At 39.1% G+C, this 24,312-nt stretch overlaps 1 protein-coding gene and 1 pseudogene across 2 annotated transcripts in view; one reads left to right on the forward strand and one right to left on the reverse strand.

The window, feature by feature from the left end:
* Positions 1-24,312, forward strand: part of LRCH2 (leucine rich repeats and calponin homology domain containing 2) — a 194,514-nt gene that overhangs the window by 49,634 nt on the left and 120,568 nt on the right. The gene's annotated exons all lie outside the window — the stretch shown is intronic.
* LOC143670922 (tyrosine-protein kinase Yes pseudogene) lies at positions 21,470-23,107 on the reverse strand (annotated as a pseudogene).

Genomic DNA, 24,312 nt, shown 5'->3' on the forward strand with positions numbered 1-24,312 from the left:
CCACAGCTCCCCAGTGGTGTAAAGTGTTGGCAGTGCTTTTAATTTCAGCAGCCTTTCCCTGCCAGGGGCATGGTTGAAACAAAGGTGAGGTAGTAGTTGGGTTTTGGTTGTTTCTGTTTTCCAACCCCTGGGGCATGAATTCCTTGAAGGAGGGATTCCAATTGAGCTGAGTGCTGCCCCTCTTTTCTTGGGGGAAGATATGCCCTTTAAGGAATTCACTCCTTTCAGCTGACTAATTACTTTGTCTCTCAGATATGCTTTAGTTCCACCCTTGCCTGGGCAGTAGTGGAGCCTGATAGTGCTTCCAGTTCTATCTAATGAGCTGTTAAGAAATAGAGAAAAGGGTGGGCCATGGTGGCTCAGCAGGCAAGAATGCTTGCCTGCGATGCCAGAGGATCCGGGTTCGTTTCCCGGTGCCTGCCCATGTAAAAAAAAAAAATGTAAGGAAAAGCCAAAAGACTTTTCACAGTAGAACCCATGTTCCTTGGGTTCACCAGTCAAGAGCTTGAGTTGATATGTGGCTCTTTGTATCTCCAGGCTCTAGGTGCCCCCTTTTCTTGGGGTCCAGCCCTTTCCCAATATTTTGTGCTGTCCAACTCCAAAAACCTCCGTTTTTTAATTTTCTGTCAGCTCCACTTCCTCTCTATCAGCACAAAATCTCCTGGTTCCTTTAGTGCTTATTCCAGGTTTATCTGTGTTGGGGGCCTGTTTTTAGTAGTCAGAATTTGTTAATTAATTCATAGTGAGAACTTGGTTGAGTTAAGCCCTTGCTAGTGGTAAAGTCTGTTTCCTGTCCCCTCAGGGAACCAGTCTGCAGTGCCCAAAGGGGAGGGTGTTGGCTTCCCTAGCTTTGGGGACTTACAGTTCTGTGTGGGATCTTAGCTATTTTACCTGTTCCAGACTAGTGTATACTGTGTGTCCTGTCACTGATGTCCCTGGAGGATAAACTAAATTCCACATCTCACTGTACTGCCGTCTTGCCCCACCTTCCTCTCTTCCTTCATTTATTTATTTATTTTTACATGGGTAGGCACTGGGAATTGAACCTGGGTCTCCAACATGGCAGGCGAGAACTCTGCCACTGAGCCACCTGGCCTGCCCTCTCTTCCTTTATTTTACATTTGAAAATCCTTCTCCATTCTAATATTAGATGCCTATTCGTTAAAAATGTTTTCTAGTTTTTCATGGCTCGTTTTCATCTTTATCTTTTTCCTCCATGTAGAATTTATATTAGTAAAATATACATGATAAGGCTATAGCATTTCCTTTTTACAGATAAAAACTTATTAATGAACTACTTAGTAAGTAATACTACATAGATCTGAAGTGTCAACTTTATAATTTAATAAATTTTATGAGGTTGAAGTGTAATACCATTTTAAACATCACTTTTGTCTTTGAATATAATCAGACTGTTTCATTAATCAGTATTAATGAAAGTGAAAACTGTAGAATTTCCTATAGACAACTGTTCATAGAGCTGCCTTTTCTTTTTTATATAAAGCTATGTCCTGCCATATGGCTTATTAGTTGCATAACTCACAGTTCTTTTCCAGCATGAATGTAATCTGCCCTCTGGTTAACAGCTGTTGTTTCTTCTTGCAGCATCTGTTTTTGTTTGCACCCTTGCTTCTCAAAATGCCTGTGTGCAGTATGAGCCCTCCATTATTGGTTATGGCAGTTCAGTGAGGTCTGCTTGTTTTTTTTCTTAGAATTGTTGATTTTAAAGCATTTTTCTGCACATTCTCCAATATCTACTTTGCAAGTGTACTCATGGTTAGTATTTTAACTTATCATGGAATAGCTTAGTAAATTCTGTGACCCTCTTCAGCATTGTGGGCTGACTGTTCATTTTTTTGTCATGAAAGACAGTACAATACCGTTCTAGGGAATACTGAATAAATAAATCACCTGTCTTTGCAGAGCGCATCTGTTAAAAGGAGATGCCAGAGACACGGGTTTATTGTTTCCCATCAGGTTCCAACATCAGTCTCTGATTCTTCAAAGATGTTGCATTGACAGGCAACTATTGTGCCTCTTGGTTTTGTTATTGCCTTTGTTTCTAGTCTTGAAAATTCTTTCAGGGGAGAAAATAGATAAGGAAGTATTAATGTTTTAGAACATATTAAACACATTGTAAGTACTGTAACTGTGCTCACATTTGAGAAGTAGCAGTTAGTAAGGAAAACATAAAATTTAATTTTTTTCTTTTCATGTTAGACAGTTAAGTATTTAAGTTGGTTGATTTATGTACTTTGCTAAAAGTAGAGTATTGTGGTATACATTTTCCAAGTCATAAGGTCTGAATATAATTGTCTAATTTCCATCATTTTATTTTTTCTCTTTTTTTGTGTTGTATGCTTTATGGCAGGGTTACATTTCGTTCTTTTTCCATGTGAATATCCCATTATTGCAGCACCATTTGATGAAATGCTTGTTTATTTGTTTTGTTGGTTTCCATGTTTGTTTGGACAGTGCATGAGCAGGGGATTGAACATGGGTCTCCCGCATGGCAGGCGAGAATTCTATCACTGAACTACCCTCGCACCCCTATTTTGTCTCTTTGAGAGCATTAGATATCATCATGTCAAGTTGATAATTTTCCCTTCATTGCCATTGCATATTCTTCTAGGGGGTTTGGGTTGTTGCATAGTATTTATTCATTTTCAGTAGCCCTGTGATAGATATTAATTGATGTGGAGAGTAAAGAATAGTAATTAAGTGATTTTAACAATGTTTTATAGGTAGTAATCAATGTAATCAGAAATGCAGTTCAGATCTACTCTAGTGCTCATCTGCTAAATAGCCCTCACTCCTATTTTAGTCCAGAAGGATGGTGCAAATTCTGAGGTATAACCCAAGGATGATGCAATATTGGTCCATTCATAACTGCTTTCTAAAAATTACTATTTTGGTAGAGCTAAGTGGGTGCTCCTTTTTGCATAATTCCTTTCGCTGAAGTTTTATTATCTAAGCAGATGTTAACCTGAAACAGAAAATTCTATGGTGATATCTCTATTAATGATGATCCAACAACACATTTCATTATTAGAAATTTTATCAGAGGTAAAAATGTATCAGACTTCCACATATTATCTAGGATTTTTTTTCTTGTTTGTCACATCTGTTCTCAGATTCTTTTTACACCAGTTTTTAAAATCTTTTTTATTATATAGTATAACATATATACAAAGCAAAGAAATAAAAAATCAATAGTTTTCAAAGCACTCTTCAGCAAGTAGTTATAGGACAGATCCCAGAGTTTGTCATGGGCCACCATGTGATCCTCATAGATTTTTCCTTTTAGGTGCGTCAGAATATAGTAGGCTAGAGGCTTAAATATTTTTTTTTATCACCACAATCGACTTTATATGCAAAAAAGCAATAAATTTGAAAGCACAGCACCATAAATCTTTGTAGAATATATTTCAGGGTTTGACATGGGTTACAGTTCCACAATTTTATTTTTTTAACTTTTTTTTATTGTATAGTATAACATATATACAAAGTAAAGAAATAAAAAAGCAATAGTTTTCAAAGCACTCTTCAAAATAAGTGGTTACAGGACAGATCCCAGAGTTTGTCATGGGCTACCATACGATCCTCTCATATTTTTCCTTCTAGCTGCTCCAGAATATAGGAGACTAGAAGGCTTAAATACTTTTTTAACATCATAATCAACTTTTTTTCCTTCTTTTTTGTGAACAATAACATATATACAAAAAAGCTATAAATTTCAAAGCACAGCACCACAGTTAGTTGTAGAACATATTTCAGACTTTGACATGGGTTACAGTTTCACAATTTTAGGTTTTTACTTCTAGCTGCTCTAAAATAGTGCAGACTAAAAGAGATACCAATTTAATGATTCAGCAATCATATTCATTTTTTAAATCCTATCTTCTCTGTGTAACTCTATCAATAGCTTTGATCTTTCTATCCCTCTCTTTAGGGGTGTTTGGGCTATGGCCATTCTAACGTTTACATGTTGGAAGGGTCTGTCAGTAATATGGGGTAGGGAGATGGAATTATTTGATGCTCTGGAGAGGCTGTCCCCTCTAGGTTTCAGGAATTATCTGGTCCAGGGACCCATCTGGAGGGTGTAGGTTTCTGGAAAGTTACGCTAGTGCATTGAACCCTTGTAGAATTTTATATATTGTCCTAGGTGTTTTTTAGGATTGGATGGAATGGTCCTAGTTGGGGTTTGGCAGGTTATGATGGATAGCAATGTCTAACTGAAGCTTGCATAAGAACAACCTCCAGAGTAGTCTCTCAACTCTATTTGAACTCTCTGCCACTGATACTTTATTAATTGCACTTCTTTTCCCCTTTTGCTCAGGATGGAATTGTTGATCCCATGGTGCCAGGGCGGATTCATCCCTGGGAGTCATCTCCCACATTGCCTGGGAGACTTTCACCTCTGGATGTCATGTTCCATGTATGGGGGAGGGCAACGATTTCACTTGCAGTGTTGGGTTTAGAGAGAGTGAAGCCACATCTGAGCAACAAAAGAGCGCCACCAGAAGTAACTCTTAGGCATACCTATAGGTAGGCTAAGCTTCTCCACTACGTGGATAAGCTTCACAAGAGTAAGCCTCAAGATCAGGGGTATGGCCTATTGATTTGGGTGTCTCTAAAGTTTGACACAGTATCAGGGGATTTCCTGATGGTAAGGTTTAATAGTTCTATATTTTTTCTCCCATCCCTCAAGGGATTTTGCCAGTACTTTTTGATTATCTGCTTAATATACTTTAGGATGTATCCAGGCATTACATTAGGCTATACAGGATTAAAGGATGTCTTTGTTATTCTGGGTACCCTGTGTTTCAGTTGTTCAAATGAGCTACTCAGATAGGTTGAGTTAGATTAGGCGCTACAGAAAATTTCGGTTCCAGGCCGAATAAACCTTTCATCTCTTGGTCTCAAAGAGTACTTTTGGTTCTAAAATATAGACATTGTCTTCTTTATCCCTGTGTTCTGAATTACTTTAACCCCAACCTGGTAGACTTTGTTCTTATCTCTAAATAGGATATATATATATCAGCCTCTCAAAGTCCAGAAAAAATACCACTCCGGACTAAATGTGTCTGCTATAAAAGCTTACAGTCTAGGCCCTTGTTTTCTTATAAGCATAAAGGAGACCGTACCATTGTTCTTTTGTTTCTGGCTTATTTTGCCTCACCAAATGTCCCAGATGTTCACACACATTGTTGCTTGCTTCACAACTTCGTTCCTTTTCTGTAGCAGCACAACATTTTTTCAAAAGTATACAATATCTTTTGCCAGTCTGTTCCTCAGTCAGTGCATCCTTCAGTCACCTGAATCCATGAATCATGTATAGTGACCAAAGTCCAAGGTTCATCAATATTCTCAATTTTAAATAATTTCATTGTTCTCAAAAGAAAGAAAACCAATAAACACACCCTTGCCAAATAGCAAATCTAAACCTCCTCTTAAAAAGTAAAATCCTAAAATTGTGAAATTGTCACCCATGTCAAAGTGTGAAATATGCTCTACAACTAATTGTGGTGCTGTGCTTTGTCCCTCCCTCCATTATTTACCTCTGTTGTTGTTTGGTACTGCTGCTTTTTTCCTTTTAAATGTAACCCATAGCATGCAAAAGCAGTTTTCCCCCGTACCCTGAACTTAAGCATTCTTTGTATACAAATCATAATTTTGACATAATTCTTGCAAGAACTAATTTATATTTCTAGTGTTACTCAGTGGACATGTAGGTCTATAAAACCCCTTTCAATCTTGTTCATCTTCGATATGGTAATATTACTTAATAGACCCAGTAGAGAACCGCCTTCACTTCTATCTGTTCCCTTACATTGGAGTTCAACCTCATTAGCTAACTGTTTACCCATCTCTAGCTTCTATGTATCTCTAAGTCCCCTATATTCTGTATTATAAGCCTCTGATTTTACCTTTACCATGGTCATAAGAGTGGAATCATACAGTATGTATCCTTTTCTGTCTGTCTCATTTCACTCAGTATTAAGTCCTCAAGCCTCATCCATCTTGTCATGTGCTTCAGAATGTCATTTTGTTTTACTGCTGCATAGTATTCCATCATATGTATATACCAAATTTCGTTAATCTACTCGCCTGTTGATCAGCATTTGGCTTGCTTCCATCTTTTGGCGATTGGGAATAATGCTGCTCGGTTATTGGTGTGCAAATGTCTGTTTGTGTCATTGCTTTCGGCTCTTCTGGGTATATACCAAGTAGTGGTATTGCTGGGTGTATTAGCTAGGGTTCTCTGGAGAAACAGAATCAGCATGAGATATCTGTGGATATAAAATTTGTAAAAGTGTCTCACGTAACCATGGGAATGTAGAGTCCAAGGTCTGTAGGGCAGGCTACAAGCTGGTAAGTCCAGTGAAGTTCCTCAGTGAACTCTCAGGAGAGGCTGGCTGGACAACCATGGGAATGTAAAGGTCCAAGGTCTGTTGGGCAGGCTGAGAAGCTGGTGACTCTCATCAAGGGTCTGGACGAACTCCACAGGGGAGGCTCACTGGCTGAAGCAGAAAGAGTGACTTCTTCTTCTGAATCCTCTGTAAAAGCCTTCTGGTGATTAGATTAAGTGGCACTCATTGCAGAAGACACTCCCTTTAGCTGATCACTAATGCAATCAGCTGTGGATGCCGCTGACATAATCACGATTTAAGTCCACGAAATGTCCTCATAGCTTCAGATAGGCCAGCACTTGGTTGACCAGATGACTGAGCAACACCACCTGGCCAAGTTGACAAATGAACCTGACCATGACAGTCCACCTCTTGTCAACTTGGCAGCTATACACATCACCTTAAACCATACTTAATCTTTAAATAGAAAATAATAGCAGACACATTTTTTCCTAGCCTAATAATACTCAACTGTCCTCTGTACAATTGGAAATGCATTAAATGTCCCTAGAATAGGGTGCAGGTCCTTTGGTAATATTCATTCTTAAACTTGATATCTTACAACTTAAGTACTGTAACATGAACAGAAGAGCCTTATAGCCCTCATTTCTATAACTGATCACTTGATTGTAGTTCATATTCATCACTACCTTCTTCCACTAATCATTCCATGTTTACCCTCAGCAAGTACTTCAGCTGGCCATGGTTCTTTGCCTGGTGAAGTGACCAAAACCTTCATTCCTGTAGTTTGAAAGCCATTGGTAGTCCTACCTGGGTTGGGTTATTGCAGTTTTCCATTGATTTTAATCACAGGGCATGGTGATACTAAAAGACGCCGGAGGCAATCCCCTATATTCCAGGAAAACTCTTCTTTACTTCCATTGTGTAGTTGCAGTGCTGTTTCTCCCTTATAGTCAGGGTCCATGACCCCATCCAGTAATCCCCCTCTTGGTTTGTTGATCCATCTGCATGAGTAGCCTAAAGTGACCAGGTGGCAGTCTTAGATTCCAGTTCAATGGAATCATTGTTGTTTCTCCTGGTGGAAGCACTCTCATTTCTGGAACTGAAACCTGCAGACCAGCAGAGCTCAAGGTCACAGTGACAGGAAGCAAAAATTTTCCTAGTGGATCACTGGGGTTAATAATGAGTGGTGCCACTCCCATTTTCATCTCCTATGTTCCTGGACCTATGCATCCTGGCTATGGGAGAAACAGCACCGTACAGTGGATACTAGAGCATATACAGCCTCCTGGAGAACATCACCCCAGCCCTGCAGGATATTCCCACCTAGTTAGTACTGTAATTGAGTTCTCAATAGTTCTATCAATCCAGCTGCCTGTGGATGATGGGGAACATGGTAAGGCCAGAGAATTCCATGAGCATGTGCCCATTCCCACAACTCATTTGCTGTGAAGTGGGTTCCTTGATCAGGAGCAATGCTGTGTGGAATACCATGACAATGAATAAGGCATTCTGTAAGTCCATGAATGGTAGTTTTGGAAAAAGCATTGTGTGCAGGGAAAGCAAACCCATATCCAGAGTATGTGTCTATTCCAGTTAGAACAAATCACTGCCCCTTCCAGGATGTGAGTGGTTCAGTATAATCAACATGCCATCATGTAGCCAGCTGATCCCCTTGGGGAATGGTACAGTATTGGGGGTTGAGTGTGGGTTTCTGCTGCTGGCAGATTGGGCACTCAGCAGTGGCTGTAGCCAGGTCAGCCTTGTTGAGAGGAAGTCCATGTTGTTGAGCCCATATATAACCTCCATTCCTCCCACCATGACCACTTTGTTCATGATCCCATTGGGCAATGACAGGCGTTGCTGGGGAAAGAGGCTTACTGGTATCCATAGAACAGGTCATCTCATCCACTTGATTATTAAACCTTCCTCTGCTGAAATCACCCTCTGGTGCTCATTCACATGGGACACAATTATCTTCATGTTTTTAGCCCACTCAGAAAGGTCTATCCAACATACCTCTTACCCAGACCTCTTTGTCACCAATTTTCCAATCATGCTCTTTCCAATTCCCTGACCATCCAGGCAAACCACTAATAGCCTCCCATGAGTTATTATATAAGTGAACCTCTGGCCATTTCTCCTTCCAAGCAGAATGAACAACCAGGTGCACTGCTCGAAGTTCTGCCCAGTGGGATGATTTCCCCCACCACTGTCCTTAAGGGACATCCCAGAAAGGGGTTGTAGTGCTGCAGCTGTTCCCTTTTGGTGGTACCTGCATATTGTGCAGAATGATCTGTAAACTAGGCCCGAGTTTTCTCTTCCTCAGTCATGTCACTGTAAGGAACTCCCCAGGACGCCATAGCTCTGGTCTAGGAGAGAAGGTAATGTGGCAGGAGTGCACACCATGTGCATTTGGGCCACTTCCTCATGTAACTTACATGTGACAGGTCCAGGCTGCTATGAAAGCTGCATGGCCACTTGGACCATATGATCCAGCAGATCCAATGGTGCTGGAACTTTCAATGGCAAACAGAGACACTGTCTGGAGCCTTTGGCAGGCCCCTATAGGAAAATAACAGCACAGACCCTTAGGATTTTGGAGCAAAGCCTTACCATCTGCTGCAGATAACTACTCTCCTTTTGAGAAACAGCTTTTGTCCTGCTACAGGACTTTAGTAGAGACTGAATGCTTAACCATGGGCCATCAAGTTACCATGAGACCTGAGTTGCCTATCATGAGCTGGGTGTTGTCTGACCCACCGAACCATAAAGTTGGGTATGCACAGCAGCACTCTATCATAAAATAGAAATGGTATATATGAGATAGGGCCAGAACAGGTTGTGACGACCTTGGGGAAGGCTTGCAGGAAGATTAACACTATAAATTTGTCCAGTGTAACAGGGTCCTCCTCCAAAGGGACCTGGCCTCTCCCTTATTCAAGGGGCTCTGGGTCTGTAGACTATCTTAAGTCTGACAATTGATTAAGATGCTGTGACTCTGTTTTTATAATTCAAGTTAGACTTCTGTTCACTTGACCTTGAACTCTTTTGCTTATACTGCTCAATTAAGAACTTAGTAGACTGCCCATCTACTGTACTTCTAGGTACCCCATGATCTACTAGCCAATCTCTCTAAGCTGTTGGATCGTCTCGTCTACATTATACCAAGTCAGTTCTGGCATTTCAACCTTAGGTAATGTTGGCCACCTTTTGATCCATGTTTCAGCCATCCATCCAATGAAAGTGTTAATGCCTTTTCTAACCCCTTTGAGCTATAATATCGAATGCAGAATCTCTGCTTAGTGGGTCCACATCAATAAATTCAGCCTGATCCAGCTTTATATTCCTCCCACCATTATCCCACACCCTTAAAATCCATTGCCTCATATAGTCCCCTGACTGTCTATATAAATTGTAAAACTCATGCAGTTCTTTTGGAGTATAATGTACCTCCTCATGGTTGGCACTTTGTACCTCACCTTTTGGGGCATATTGGGACTTTAGTCCAGTTATAGGTCTGGAAGAAATGAGGGGTGGTAGGGGTGGGTCGTGAAAAGAATTAGAAGTATCTTCCAAGCCATTTGCTCCAGGGCATTCATTTGCAGTTTCATCAGGTGAAATGTGATTAGTCACTCTAGGACTAAGTCCTTTAGGTGGAGGCTGGGTGGCCAGCTCCTCAGGGCAGGCTGGAGATGGGGTGGCTATGTCCTCAGGGCAGACTATTACAGGGTTATTTATAAAAGACTCAGCATTACCTAGGGTTTCAACCTCTCCACCAACATCATTATCAACCCGTATGTTGCCATCCCGTATTTTAGGGTCCCAATGCTTTCCAATCAGTGCCATCACGTTAACGGCAGACACCGTGCAAGATTGAAATTTCAGTTTATGTTGTAAAGTTGCTACTCTAAGAATAAAATTCTGAGACTGATTTTTGGTGATCTCAAGTTTGCAGCTACAGGAAATAAAATTTTCCTTCCAGGCACTCATAGAAGCACTCATAGAAGCGTTTACATCTGTCATACGGTGCGTAAGCTTCTCATTTAAAACCTTCATCTCAACCCTTTCCCTCATTGATGTATGCAGCATATCTAACAGCAACTGGCCAACATCTCTATACCTCCTATTTCCACAAAACTCTTTAACGATGTCAAAAACATTATCCCCCAGAGCCTGGCTTCATACAACCAAGCAGTAGAAGAATCCAATGGTGATATTTTGACTGTCTCCTTTGCCACCTCACCCCTTTGGATTGGCAGTGTCATTCTGATTTTTGAGAAACAGAGTCCTTAATGCCTTTGAGTCCAGTTAGAGTAGAAAACCAATCGTAAAAACCCAGTTTTAAGATTCTGTTTCTTAAGAACCACTCCTGGTACCAAGCTGTATTGACTAGGGTTCTCCAGAGAAAGAGAATCAGCAGGAGATATCCGTAGATATAAAATTTGTAAAAGTATCTCACACAACTGAGAGAATGTAGAGTCCTAGGTCTGTAGGGCAGGTTGCAAGCTGATAACTCCAGTAAAGATCCTCAGTGAACACTTAGGAGAGGCTGGCTGGACAACTGTGGGAATGTAAGGGTCAGAGATCTATAGGGCAGACCGTAAGCTGGTAATTCTGAGGAAGTTCCATAATGAACTCTCAGGAGAGGCAGGCTGAACAACCATGGGAATGTAAGGGTCCAAGATCCGTTGGGCAGTCTGTGAAGCTGATGACTCCGATGACAGGTCTGGGCGATTTCCAAAGGAGAGGCACACTGGCTCAAGCAGGAAGAGTGACTCTCTCTTCTGAATCCTCCTTAAACGCCTTCTGGTTATTAGATTAAGCATCACTCATTGCAGAAGACACTCCACTTAGCTGATTACAAATGCGTAATCATGATTTAAGTCCATGAAATATACTCATAGCAACAGACAGGCCTGTGCTTACCTGACCAGATGACCAGGCACCTCCATCTGGCCAGATTGACACAAGAACTTGAACCTGACCATGACACTGGGATGTAGGGCAACTCGATATTTAGTCCCAATTTCTCCACATCCTTTCCAACATTTATAGTTTCTTCCTTGCTTAATATCAGCCATTCTTATAGGTGTGAGGTGATATCTTATTGTAGTCTTGATCTGCATTTACCTTATAGCCAATGAAAATGAACACCTCTTTCTGTGCTTTTGAGCCATCTGTATTTGGTCTTCAGAAAAATGCCTATTCATATCTTTAGCCCAGTTCATCATTGGGTTATTTTGTTCTTTTGTTGTTGAGTTGTATGATTTCTTTGTGTATACAGGATATCAAACGTTTGTCTGATATATGATTTTGAAATATTTTCTCCCATTGAGCTGGCTGTCTCTTCACCTTTTTTACAAAGTCTTTTGAGGTTTAGAAGCATTTGATTTTGAGGAGTTCCCATTTATCTGTTTTTTCTTTTGCTGGTTGTGCTTTAGGTGTAAAGTTTAGGAAGCTACCTCCTATTACTAGGTCTTGAAGATGGTTCCCTACATTTTCTTCTAGAAAAGCTTTATGATACTAGTTCTTATGTTTTAGGTGTTTGACCTACTTTGAATTAATTTTTTTAGAACATACATTTTAATGATAAATTAATTTAAAACATACTTTTTAAGTTTATATAAATGTTTTTTTAATTAAAAAAATTTTAAACGTAACAATATACAAACATGAGCAGTCTTACCATATCATCATTCCGTTCTTGGTATATAATCAATAACTCACAGTATCCTCACACATAGCTGTATATTCATCACCATGATCATTTCTTAGAACATTTGCATCAATTCCGAAAAAGAAATTAAAAGAAAAAAGAAAAAAACTCATACATACCATACCCCTTTCCTATCCCTCTCATTGGCTGCCAGTATTTCCATCTACCCAATATATTTTAGCCTTTGTTTCCCCAATTTTTTTATCTATACCCCTTACCACTCACTTTCATTGATCATTAGCATTTCAATCTACTAAATTTATTTTAACATTTGTTCCCCCTATTATTTATTTATTTTTAATGCATATGTTTTACTCATCTGTCCACACCATATATAAAAGGAGCATCAGACACAAGGTTTTCACAACCACACAGTCACATTGTGAAAGCTATATTATTATACAATCATCTTCAAGAAACATGGCTACTGGAACACAGCTCTACATTTTCAGGCACTTCCCTCCAGCCTTTCCAATGCACCTTAACTAAAAAGCTGATATCTATATAATGCATAACCTCCAGGATAACCTCTTGACTCTGTTTGAAATCTCTCAGCCATTGACAGTTTATTTTACCTCATTTCTCTATTCTTCCTTTTGGTCTAGAAGTTTTTCTCAATCCCTTGATGCTGAGTCCCAGCTCATTCTAGGATTTCTGTCCCACATTGCCAGGAAGGTTTACACCCCCTGGGAGCCATGTCCTGTGTAGAGAGGGGGAGGGCAGTGAGTTTTCTTGTCGTGTTGGCCGAGAGAGAGAGGTCACATCTGAGCAACAAAAGAGGTTTTCTGGAGGTGACCCTTAGGCCTAATTTTAAGTAGGCTTAGCCCATCCTTTGCAGGATTAAGTTTCATATTACCAATCCTCCAGATTGAGGGCTCATCTGTTGCTTTGGTTGTCCCCACTGCTTGTGAGAATATCAGGAATTCTCCACATGAGGAACTTGAATTTTCCCCTTTCTTGTCTTTCCCCAAGGGGACTTTGCAAATACTTTTTTATTCACTGTTCACATCACTCTTGGATTTATCGGGACATCACTCTGGACAAATCTACAAATCTTATGCCCTGCTCAAGGTTCCATGTATTTATGGTGTTCAATTAATCTGTCCACATAAGTTATATTAGGAAATGCACTAGTCAGATTTTAAATTTTGTTACCAAATAAACATTTTTTGCTTTAGTCTTACACATAAGTTAAAGTTTTAAAATATGAATTACCATCTATTTTCAATACCTTGTGATATTGACATTCCTTTGTTCTTCTTCATGCAAAAACACTTTTAAATTTGTACATTTAGTCAATATCATTGTACATTCTAGCCATTCCTAGATTATACCATCTCAGTCTTTATCATCTATCTTTCCTTCTGATTTCATTTGTGCCTCTAGCCCTCCTCCCTCTATCATTCTCACATTCAGCTTCATTCAGTCTACTACCATTATTGTATTACAGTTAGGTAGTATTGTGTTATCCATTTCTCAATTTTTAGTCAGTCCTGTTGCACAATCTGTATTCCTTCAGCTCCATTTACCTGATATCTACCCTATTTCTATCTCCTAAAGGTCTCTGTTTGTAGCTGAAATTATACAACTAACTAATATTAATTCATATCATTGGGACTATAAGTATTTGTCCTTTTGTTTCTGGCTAATCACTTTGAGTTTAATTTTGTGAAGGGTGTAAGTTAGGGGTCCTCTTTCATTCTTTTGGCTATTGATGTTCAGTTCTTTCATGCCCAATTATTGAAAAGACTTTTGTCTCAGTTCAGAGGCTATGGGGGCCTTGTCAAAGATCAATTGACCATAGATTTGGTGGTCTATTTCTGCACTCTTGATTCGATTCCATTGCTCAATGCTTCTATCTTTGTGCCAGAACCATGCTGTTTTGACCACTGTGGCTTTATAATAGGTTTTAAAATCAGGGAGTCTTAATCTCCCACTTCCTTCTTTTTTTTAGGATGCATTTAACTATTCAGGGTCTCTTTCCTTTACAGATGAATTTGGTAACTAGCTTTTCCAAGTCTGCAAAGTAGGTTGTTGAAATATTGATTGGCACTGTGTTGACTCTGTAGATCAATTTGTGTAGAATTGACATGTTTATATTTAGTCTTCCTGTCCATGCTCAGAGAACATCTTTCTATCTGTTTAGATCTTCTTTGATTTCTTTTAGCAGTGTTATGTAGTGTTCTGTGTATAAGTCCTTTACATCCCTAGTTAAATTCATTGCTAAGTACTTTATACTTTTTGTTGCTATTTTTAATGGAATATTTTCTGTAATTGTCTCCTCAATTAGGTCATTGCTGGTCTATAGAAACATTACTGATTTTTGCACATTAATTTTATATCCTGCCACCTTGCTGAATTTATTAGCTCAAACAGCTTTGCTGTGGTTTTCTCAGAATATTCCAAGTATAGTATCATGTCATCTGCAAATAGTCAAAGTTTTACTTCTTCTATTCCAATTTGGATGTCTTTTATTTCTTTGTCCTGTCTGATTGCTCTAGCTAGAACTTTTAGCATGATGTTGAATAATAGAGGTGACATTGGGCATCCTTGTCTCATTCCTGATCTTAGGGGGAAAGCTTTCTGTCTCACTCTATGAGTAAGATGCTGGATATCGAATTTTCATATATTCCTTTTATCATATTTAGGTAGTAACCTTTGATTCCTATCTTTTTGGAGTATTTTTGTCAGAAAAGGATGTTGAATTTTTTGAATGCTTTTTCATCATCAGTCGAGATCATGTGATTTTTCCCTTTTGGTTTGTTAATGTAGTGTATTGCTTGTATTGATTGTCTTGTATTGGACTATCCTTGCATTCTTGGTATAAGAATGTTGGTTGGCTGTATAATTCTTTTAATGTGTGGTTGGATTCAATTTGCTGATTTTTTTTTTTTTTTGAGAATTCTTGCGTCTGTATTCATTAGAGAGATTGGCTTGTAGTTTTCCTTTCTTATAGCATCTTTACCTGGTTTTGGTATTAAAATGATATTAGCTTCACAAAATGAGTCCGGCAGAGTTACTTTTTCCTCAATTTTTTTGAAATGTTTGAGTGGGACTGGTGTTCCTTTTGGTATGTTTGATAAAATTTCCCTGTGAATCCATCTGGCCTTGGGCTTTTCTTTGTAGGAAGATTTTTGATGACTGATTGAATGTCTTTACTTGTGATTGGTTTGCTGAGATATGTTTCTTCCTGAGTCAGTGTAGCTTGTTTGTGTGTTTCCAGGAATTTGTCCATTTCATCTAAGTTGTCTAGTTTGTTGGCATATAGTTGATCATAGTATCCTCTCATGATTTTCTTTATTTCTTCAGGGTCTATGGTAACACACCCCTTCTTATTTATGATTTTGTTTATTTCTCTCTCTTTTTTTCTTTGCCAGTCTTGCTGGTAGCCTGTCAATTTTGTTGGTTTCCTCAAAGACCCAGCTTTTGGTTTCATTGATTCTTTCTTTTGTTCTCCCATTCATTTAACTCTGTTTTAATCCTTGCTATTTCTCTTCTTCTGTTTGCTTTGGGGTTAGTTTGCTTTTCTTTCTCAAGTTCCTCCAGGTGAGCAGTTAAGTCCTTGATTTTTGGGCTTTCTGGAGCTATAAATTTCCCTCTCAGCACAGGCATTACTGCATCCCATAAGTTCTGATAAATTTTATTCTCATTTTCATTCATCTCCAGATAGCTACTGATTTCACAAGCAGTTTCTCTTTTGAGCCACTGGTTGTTTAAGAGTGTGTTATTTAATCTCCATATATTTGTGAATGTTCTCGTTCTTTGGTGGTTATTGATATACTGCTTCCCTCCATTGTGATCAGAGAATGTGATTTGAATAATTTCAGTGTTCTTAAATTTATAAAGATCTGTTTTGTGCCCTAGCATATGATTAATGCTGGAGAATGTTCCATGAGTGCTAGAGAAGATTGTATAGCCTTGTGTTTTGTGGTGTTATGACCTATATATGTCTGTTAGGTCTAATTCATTTATCAAGTTGTTTAACTTCTGTTTCCTTGTTCATCTTCTGTCTGGTTATTCTATTTATAGAGGAGAGTGGTATATTGACGTCTCCTTTTATTATTGTTGAAACATGTATCACTCCCTTCAGTTTTGCCAGTGTCTGTCTATGTACTTTGGAGCTCCTTGATTAGGAGCATGTACATTTATGATTGTTATATCTTCTTGGCAAATTGTCCGTTTAATTAATATATGGTGTTCTTTTTGTGTCTTATGTTGTCTTTACATGTAAAGCCTATTTTGTTTGTTATTAGTATAGCTACTCCTGCTTTCTTTTGGTTACAGCTTGCTTGGAAAATCTTTTCCCATCCTTTCACTTTCAATCCATTTGAATCCTTTTCTCTCAGATGAGTCTGCTGTAAGCAGCATATAGCTGGATTATATTTCTTAATCCATTCTCCCAGTCTGTATCTTTTAATAGTTAAGTTTAGTCCATTATCTTTCAAAGTTATTACTGAAAAGGTGTTTCTTGAATTTACCATCTTATCTTTTTAATTTTATTTGTTATAAATATATATTCTTTTCCCTCTTTCTCTTTTTATACTTTAAGTTACCCCTACTGGTACTCTTCAATTCTGTGCCCTCTTCCAGACCTCCCGTTCCTGTCTTTTTTGTTTTCAACTGTAGAACTCCCTTTAGTATATCTTGTAGGTCCAGTCTCTTGTTGTCAAATTTCTTTCAGATTTTGTTCCTCTGAAAATTGTTCTCTCTACCTCAGTTTTGAAGGATAATTTGTCTGGGTACAGCATTCTTGGCTGGAAGCCTTTCTTTTTCAGGATCTTAAATACATCATACCACTGCTGTCTCGCCTCCATGGTGCCAGTTGAGTAGACTGAACTTAGTCTTATGTGGTTTCCCTTGTATGTAATAGATTGTTTTTCTCTTGTGCTTTCAGAATTTTCTGCTTCTCTTCAACATTTGACAGACTGATTAGTATTTGTCTTGGTGAAGGCCTTTTTGTATTTATTCTGTTCGGAGTTCATTGCATGTCTTTGACTTGTATATTTATGCCCTTTATAAGGGTTGGGATGTTTCTCCCCATTATGTGCTCAACTACTCTTCCTAGCCCTTTTCTCCTCTCTTCTCCTTCTGGGACAGCAATGATTCTTATACTTGTCCACTTTGTTTTGCTTATCATTTCCCTGATATCCAATTTAAATTTTTCCATCTTTTTTGCCATTTGCTGTTTTGAGTGTTTGAAATCAGTTACCCTGTCCTTTATATTGCTTATTCTTTCTCCTGTCTCTTCAGATCTGCTTTTGGGTTCCTCTAGTATGTTTTTTATTTGGTCAACAGAGTCTTTCACCTCTGTGATATCTGCTATTTTTCTTTTTATTCTTTCAGATTCCTCTTTATGCTCTTCTTCTGCCTCTTGATCTCCTTTTGTCATTAGCCATCCCACTTATTTAATTAAGTAGTGTTATGAACATTTTTCATTAGTTGTGCTAATGTTTGTGTCTCCTCTGGTGTTTTAATTTGGTCATTAGTCTGGGCTATATCTGTCTGCATTGTGATATGCTTAGTGGTCTTCTGTTTTTTTTTTTTTTTTTTTGGTCACATGTAAATATCTTGATTGATTTACTTTGCAGTTGATTTTCTTCAATAGTATAAAGTCTTGTGCTTACCGGGTAGATGTGTAGCAAGATGCAGGGTACGAGGTGGAGCACAACAGCACTGTGATGCATTGTAGCACAGGTATAGGTAGGTGCAGGTTGGTGCAGGTTGGGGATGTTACGCTGGTGCTTGTGAATGTGGGCTCCCAGTGGCTAGGGAGGATGTAGCTGTGTGGGTGCACAGGTCTGGGGAGCATATCCTTGGTGTGCACTAGTCTAGGATGTGGAGCCCTTTGTGCACATGCGCAGAGCTATGGCAGAGCTATGGCAGTGGGTTGGTGTTATGTCTGGGGGGAAGGATGGGGGAAGATGTGACCCAGCTGCACACGTCAGCATCATCTCAGATTTGGGAAGCGTGATTTAGGGTCATGCATATGCGCAGGTCTAGGAGTGCTGTAAACTGTTGTTCCCAGAGCTGAAGGATGTGACTGGGGCCATGTGCATGCGCATGTCTAGGAGTGCCATAAACTGATGTTCCCAGAACTGAGGGGTGTGACTGGGACAGAGCACTTCCGTGTGTCTAAGAGTGCTATAAACTGATGTGCATAGCTCAGGGGCCATGGGGTGAGGCTGTGCAACACTATGGGTAGGGAGTGGGTGCAACCTGGGCATGGAGGTATGTGCCCGCAGCCTTTATATGTTAGCAAGAGCCTGCAGGGAGCAGGGATGGGGAGGTAGTGCTCAGGAGGGGTGCAAGAAAGGTGCATTGGGCTGTACTTGGGGTGGGGGTGTGGGGCAGATATGAGCGCTGGGTGTTGGTGGGGCAGGGGCGCTTAGAGCGCTTGGAGCACGGGGAGTAGGGGTGGGTTACAGATTTGGGGTGTGGGGTGAGTCGCGGGTCACAGGGCTGCACTGATGAGGGTAGCACGTTCAAGGAACATGACTTGGCTTTCTTCCTAATCCCCGTCTCCCCATCTGTGCACTCCTGTGGGCTTAGCACTCCCGTGTTAGACTCCAGTCCTCTGCCTCTCAGTTCCTCATCCTCTGCAACCAGTGCACCGTATGTGGTGCAGAAGGCTCTCCCAGGTAAGCTGCACTTCTGAAACTATCTAGGATTTTTTATGAGGGACTGTGTTAATTTATATTATTTTTTATGAGGGACTATGTTAACTTATATTATTAAATAACACCTAAAGAAGATTCATGTACCTAAGTATATTTTAATTAACAATTTCACAAAATCCCTTTTTTACACTGAATAAAATAAAATTGTACTTAGTAGAATTAGTATAATAGTATAATTTCTGAAAGTCATTTTCTATACCTTGGCAGAAATGCTAACCAATGGGCCACTATACAGCAGATTGACCTGTATGTGTCTATTGTGGCTGCAATTTGGGAGGTAGTAAATAGATTCCTGTTCCATCTTACTTCTCTCATATTTTCCCTTACTTTCTTCACCTCCAGTGTTCAAGGGTGATGCAGAAGATAATTGAGATCAGATTATCTAAGATGATCTATTAACGTCTGTAACAGGCTCCCAGTAGTTTTACAAGGAGCTTCATGAAGGAAGGCAGGAAACAGTACACAGCTGTCTGTCTACTGTTGAGTTACTGCCTATACTGTGTGATATGATTTATGATTAAAGACAAGACAAAAGAAAAGAGTAACAGTTTAGTGGTTATAAGTCAGCTTATACCCAAGGATGCTAATTAACTGAGGTGTCACCTTACTGTTCGTGAAAAAAAAGTACACAGGTATTTTCTAAAAATTCTGTTGTCAATTCTGATTAAAGATTATTGGGAATTGTATTAATTTTCTGTACTTACTGTAACAAGTGACCACAAACTTGGTGAATTAAGTCAAGAAGTATATTTTCTTGGTTCTGGAGGCCACAAATCCAAAGTGAGTCTTAAGGGACTAAAGTCAAGTTGTCTGTAGTGCCACAGTTCCTCTAGAAGCTGTAGATGAGAATTCCTTAACTCTTTCGGCTTCTGCTGGCTGCCTGCATTCCTTGGCTGCAACTCTGATCTCTGCTTCCATCTTCTTCTTGTCTTCTGCTCTGCATCTGTCTAATCTCCCTCTGTCTTCCTTGGATGTGATGGCATGTAGGGCCCACCTGCATGACCTCATCTCAGAATCCTTAATGACATCTGCAAAAACTTTACCATATAAAGTGACATTCACATGTTCCAGGAATTTCATCCTGGTATCTTTGAGGGCCTCCCTGACTTGCTGCCATGTTCCTTTGAGGGCCACCATTCTGCCCACTACAAGAAGATAAGTAATATATTTTAATCACCTATTTAAAATCTTCTTTTGATTGTTTTTTTCGAAGATCTCCTTGTCTCCTACTTGTTCTGAAATGAATTTTCCAATAAGAAATAGCATCTAATCTTTAGATGGCAACTTTTTTTTTTTACTGGAACCTTACTAAAAAAACAATCTTCATGTTTCGCTTCTGCACTTAAAATGGACATAATCTATCCCCTTTTTTGCACTATTACTATATTCCTGAATTAGTTTTCTTCCTCAAATCAATTATATTCTAAAAGAGAGAAAAATAGTCAGTATTAAGTATATTTAGAAAGTGAATGTAAGATCAAACAAATTTAAAAACTAGAATTTAAAAACGTTTTGAGTAGAAACTGTATCATTGGAGTGGGTAACCATTTTGAAGATATAACACTCATGTAGTGTGTATACCAAGAAAAATTGTAGTCATTCCTTATAATTCTTAAAGTCTCAGAAAATAAATAAGTGAGGAGCTCTGAGTGCAGCAAAGCCATTTTGTTCCTTCATGATATCAACATTAAATATTACATTCTATCCCTCTACCTGTAAAGATTACACATTTTCTTTTCTCATATTTCTTTTAAATACATTTTTCTCTCTTAATCTATATTCATTAACAGCAAAAGTGCATTCAAGTCCCTGATCTAGTGATATTTTATATTTGTGGCACCCTTCACCATAAGTGCATATTAGCAACATCTACGATACCAAGCCTATTTTTTGAAAAAAGCATTGTTTAAATTCCAGATGTTATCTTTCATGTTATCTAAAGAGTAAAAGATTTCCCCTTGGATTGGACAGTACAATTTCAACCATATATTGCCTTCTTGTTAAATCATTGCAACTTTGTAAAAGATTAACTTTCTTTCTAGTTATCTTCGTTGTTCTAAATTAAACTATTCAGAAAACTGTTAAAGTAAAAAATTTCTTAGTCTACTATCCAATTTCATGAATGAGTATTAATATAGTACATTATACGTTCAAATTTCACTTCTGAGGTCTAACATTTAATCAAGTTTTAGATGCTGCTTATATTCCTTTTTGCTTCCTAAAAACTTGGCCCATTTCCATGTAAAAGAAGGCATACATTAAGATTGCATATTAACTGTTCAGCTTAATAAATGTAAGACATTTTTAAAAACTGGAATGGAATTGTTTGGTTCCATAAAGTTCTTGATTTTAGATTTTATTATGGTATAACTTTTTATATCCCAAGTTTTGTCTATAATGATAAATAATATTCTTTTAATTTTGAGTTTGGGGAAAAAAAAGAAAGGAGAGGATTTATGAACAGTAGCCTTGTTGCTCTTCATTGTCAGGCTATCACTCACACATTCATCAGCATCTTGGCTATACTTTCTCTGGAACCTGAAATAAGTTGGAAAATTCATCATTGGCACTTTATAGTTTAACACTTGGGAAAAAAAAGTGGTTTTGTGCAACCCCCATGTCTGGAATTCCAGTTTACCATTAAAAAACATGCAGACTGAAGATTTTCTTCTTTTAGTTCCTGTACATAGTGAGGAATTCTACACAAGTTCTTTATATTTTGGCAGATTTGTGCATATGAAATAGGCTACTTGACTTATCAGTTTTCTTCTGGCTGGTACTATGGCTCTGTAGCAGTGTTCATGTGTTGGTCATTCATCAGGGTCCTTCTTCCAGCAAAGGTTCATCAATTCATGTAGGGATTCTGAACAGCCCTGAAGGTGAGGCATCCTGTATCCTCATTCCACCTTCTTCAGAACTTCGTGGATTACCATGCCTGGATATGGTACTCTGCCCTTCGTTACTAGTTCTGTCTGTACAATTCCAAATGACCATACATCAGACTTTATTGTGAATCGACCATATAGTGCAGCCTCAGGAGCAGTCCATTTGATTGGAAATTTTGCACCTTGTCTTACAGTATATTCATTGTTTTCTATTAACCTTGCTAAGCCAAAATCTGCTATTTTTGATACAAAATTTTCTCCTACAGGAATATTAGCAGCCCAAACATCACAGTGGATATAGTTCATTCTTTCAGTATATGCCATGCCACCAGCAGTCTGAGCAGCCATATCAACCAGTTGTGGGAGCTTCAAATACTTTCCATCTCCCTCCTTAAGGAAATCTAGTAAACTCCCTTTTGCCATAAATTCAGTGACAATGTAAATTGGCTCTTCAGATATGACAGCATATAGTGGAACAACTTTATCATGTCTTAACTTCTTCATGATAATGAGCCTTTTGAAGAAAAGCTTCTGATATCATTGTACCTGGTTTTAATGTTTTGATTGCTACTTTTGTGGTTCCACTCCTCATTGCCATCCATACTTCACCAAAACATCCTTGTTCTAGTTTAACTTCTAGTCGCAAAGATTCTTGAGGTATCTCCCAAGCATATTTGCTACACCTTGAGTCTGGGGTTTCATAGTTGAACACACAGTTGTCAACTTATGGCATAAACCATCGGCATAACTCTGTATAGTGTTTCGCCAATTTCTGCAGAGTATCAAATGGTGCTCTTGGTTGTGATGTAGTATCCACCGTTGTCAAATTTCCTAATTTTGTAGTGTTTCACATTGTCACCTGTTACCTCATCGCAATCATGAATAGAGGGAATAAGCATCTTTAGTAGTTTCACTCTCTTCCCAAATACCTTGCTGATTCCCAGGATTCAGAAGTAATCATTTAGCATCTTTTCTCCCTATTTTGCCAAAATACCATTCTTCTGCCTGAATGGAATCTGTCGGTGCTACATAATCGCTAGGGATATAACCATTCTTTCCTGTAGCAATTGATCTTGCTTCCCACCAATCTCCTTCTGTGTTGTTAATTATTTGAAATCTTTCACCCTTCTTAAATGAAAGGTCTTCTGTGGTTCTAGCTTTATAAGGCCACAAATACAGTAACACCCCCTTTTAAACCAGTAGTATATGAAGTTGGCACCACCAAGAATGAGGAAGGTGCTTCTCCGAAAGGTGTTGCCCCTGAGGATCCTCCAAATGGTGTTTTGAAAGATTGCTAAAATGAACAGATGTTCCCTTTGCAGACGATGACAGTGACAATGCAGTGTTCTCTGCTCCATAATGGGTGACACTTGTGCTGACAGGCTCTGGAGTGTTTTCAATTCTCTATTTAATGACTGGATATTTGTTCTCTTTGCTTTTAATGCAGCCCATTATCAAATCTGTTCTCTGCCCTTGATTGCATGAGATGCTGCATGAGATGCTGTGGCAGCTTAGGAGAAGGGGAGGGGGCAGTGGGCAGTGGTGAGGCCTGCAGGGCCCTCTGTCTCCTCCTCCACCTCCAGGTCCTGGGGTGCCTGGTGGTGGCGACGATGGTGGCAGAGCTGGCTGTTTTTTCTAACTTTGAGTTCTTCTATTTGTTAACCCGATATCTTACATCCTCCATCAACTCATTGATTTCATTTTTGATGTGATTTTGCTTGTCTGTTTGAACATCCTAAATTAGTTGTTTCAACTCCTGTATCTCATTTGAAGTGTAGGTTTGTTCCTTTGACTGAGCCGTATCTTCAGTTTTCCTAGTATGACTCATTATTTTTTGCTAGTGTCTAGGCATTTGATTTCCTTAATTAGTTCATTCTGCAGTGTGTTTTCACTCTTTTACCTAGGGTTTTTTTGTTGTTGTTGGATGGCTTTGTTCTCTATCTGCTCTTTGATATTGAGTTCACCTTTTTCTAGACCTCTAGCCTAGGTTCTGTTTAACTGATCAGAATTTTTCAGTTCTTGTTTTCCTGTTTCTTGCCCTGTCTATATGTAGCCCTTTTGTGAGGAGGGTCTTCTCAGATATTATAGACTCCAGTCAGATTTTCCCAAACCAGACACACCCATATCTCCGGAGGGAAGAGTAGCCAGCATCAGTTTTCCCTGATGTCAAGACCCATCAGGTTGTCAGATTTTCTTATGAAGCCTCTCGACTTTTCCTAACCTACCCAGCATGGGGTGCTTATCTGCCCGAGGCTTTCCACCAGCTTAAAGTGATGAGGTGCCTTTAATTTCAGCAGACTCTTCCTGCCAGGGGCATGGTTGAAACAGAGGTGAAGTAGTAGGATGACTCTGGTTGCTTCTGTTTTTCAGCCCCTGGAGCCTGAATCCTTGAAGTAAGGATTCCACTTGAGCTGGGCCCTGCCCCCCTTTTCATGGGGGTGATACACCCTTTTTGAAATTAACCCCTTTTCATCTGACTATTTACTTTATCTCTCAAACAGGCTTTAGTTCAGCCCTTCCCTGGGGTAGTGCTGGAGCCTGACAGTGTTTGCAGTACTAGCTAATAAGTTAAGTAAAAAAAAAAAAAAAGATAAAAAACACCTTTTCAAAGCCAGATCCTTGCTCCTTGGATTTGTCAATGAAGAGCTTATGTTGGT

The sequence above is a fragment of the Tamandua tetradactyla genome, chromosome X (assembly GCF_023851605.1).
Source record: "Tamandua tetradactyla isolate mTamTet1 chromosome X, mTamTet1.pri, whole genome shotgun sequence".
Classification (NCBI taxonomy): Eukaryota; Metazoa; Chordata; class Mammalia; order Pilosa; family Myrmecophagidae; genus Tamandua; species Tamandua tetradactyla.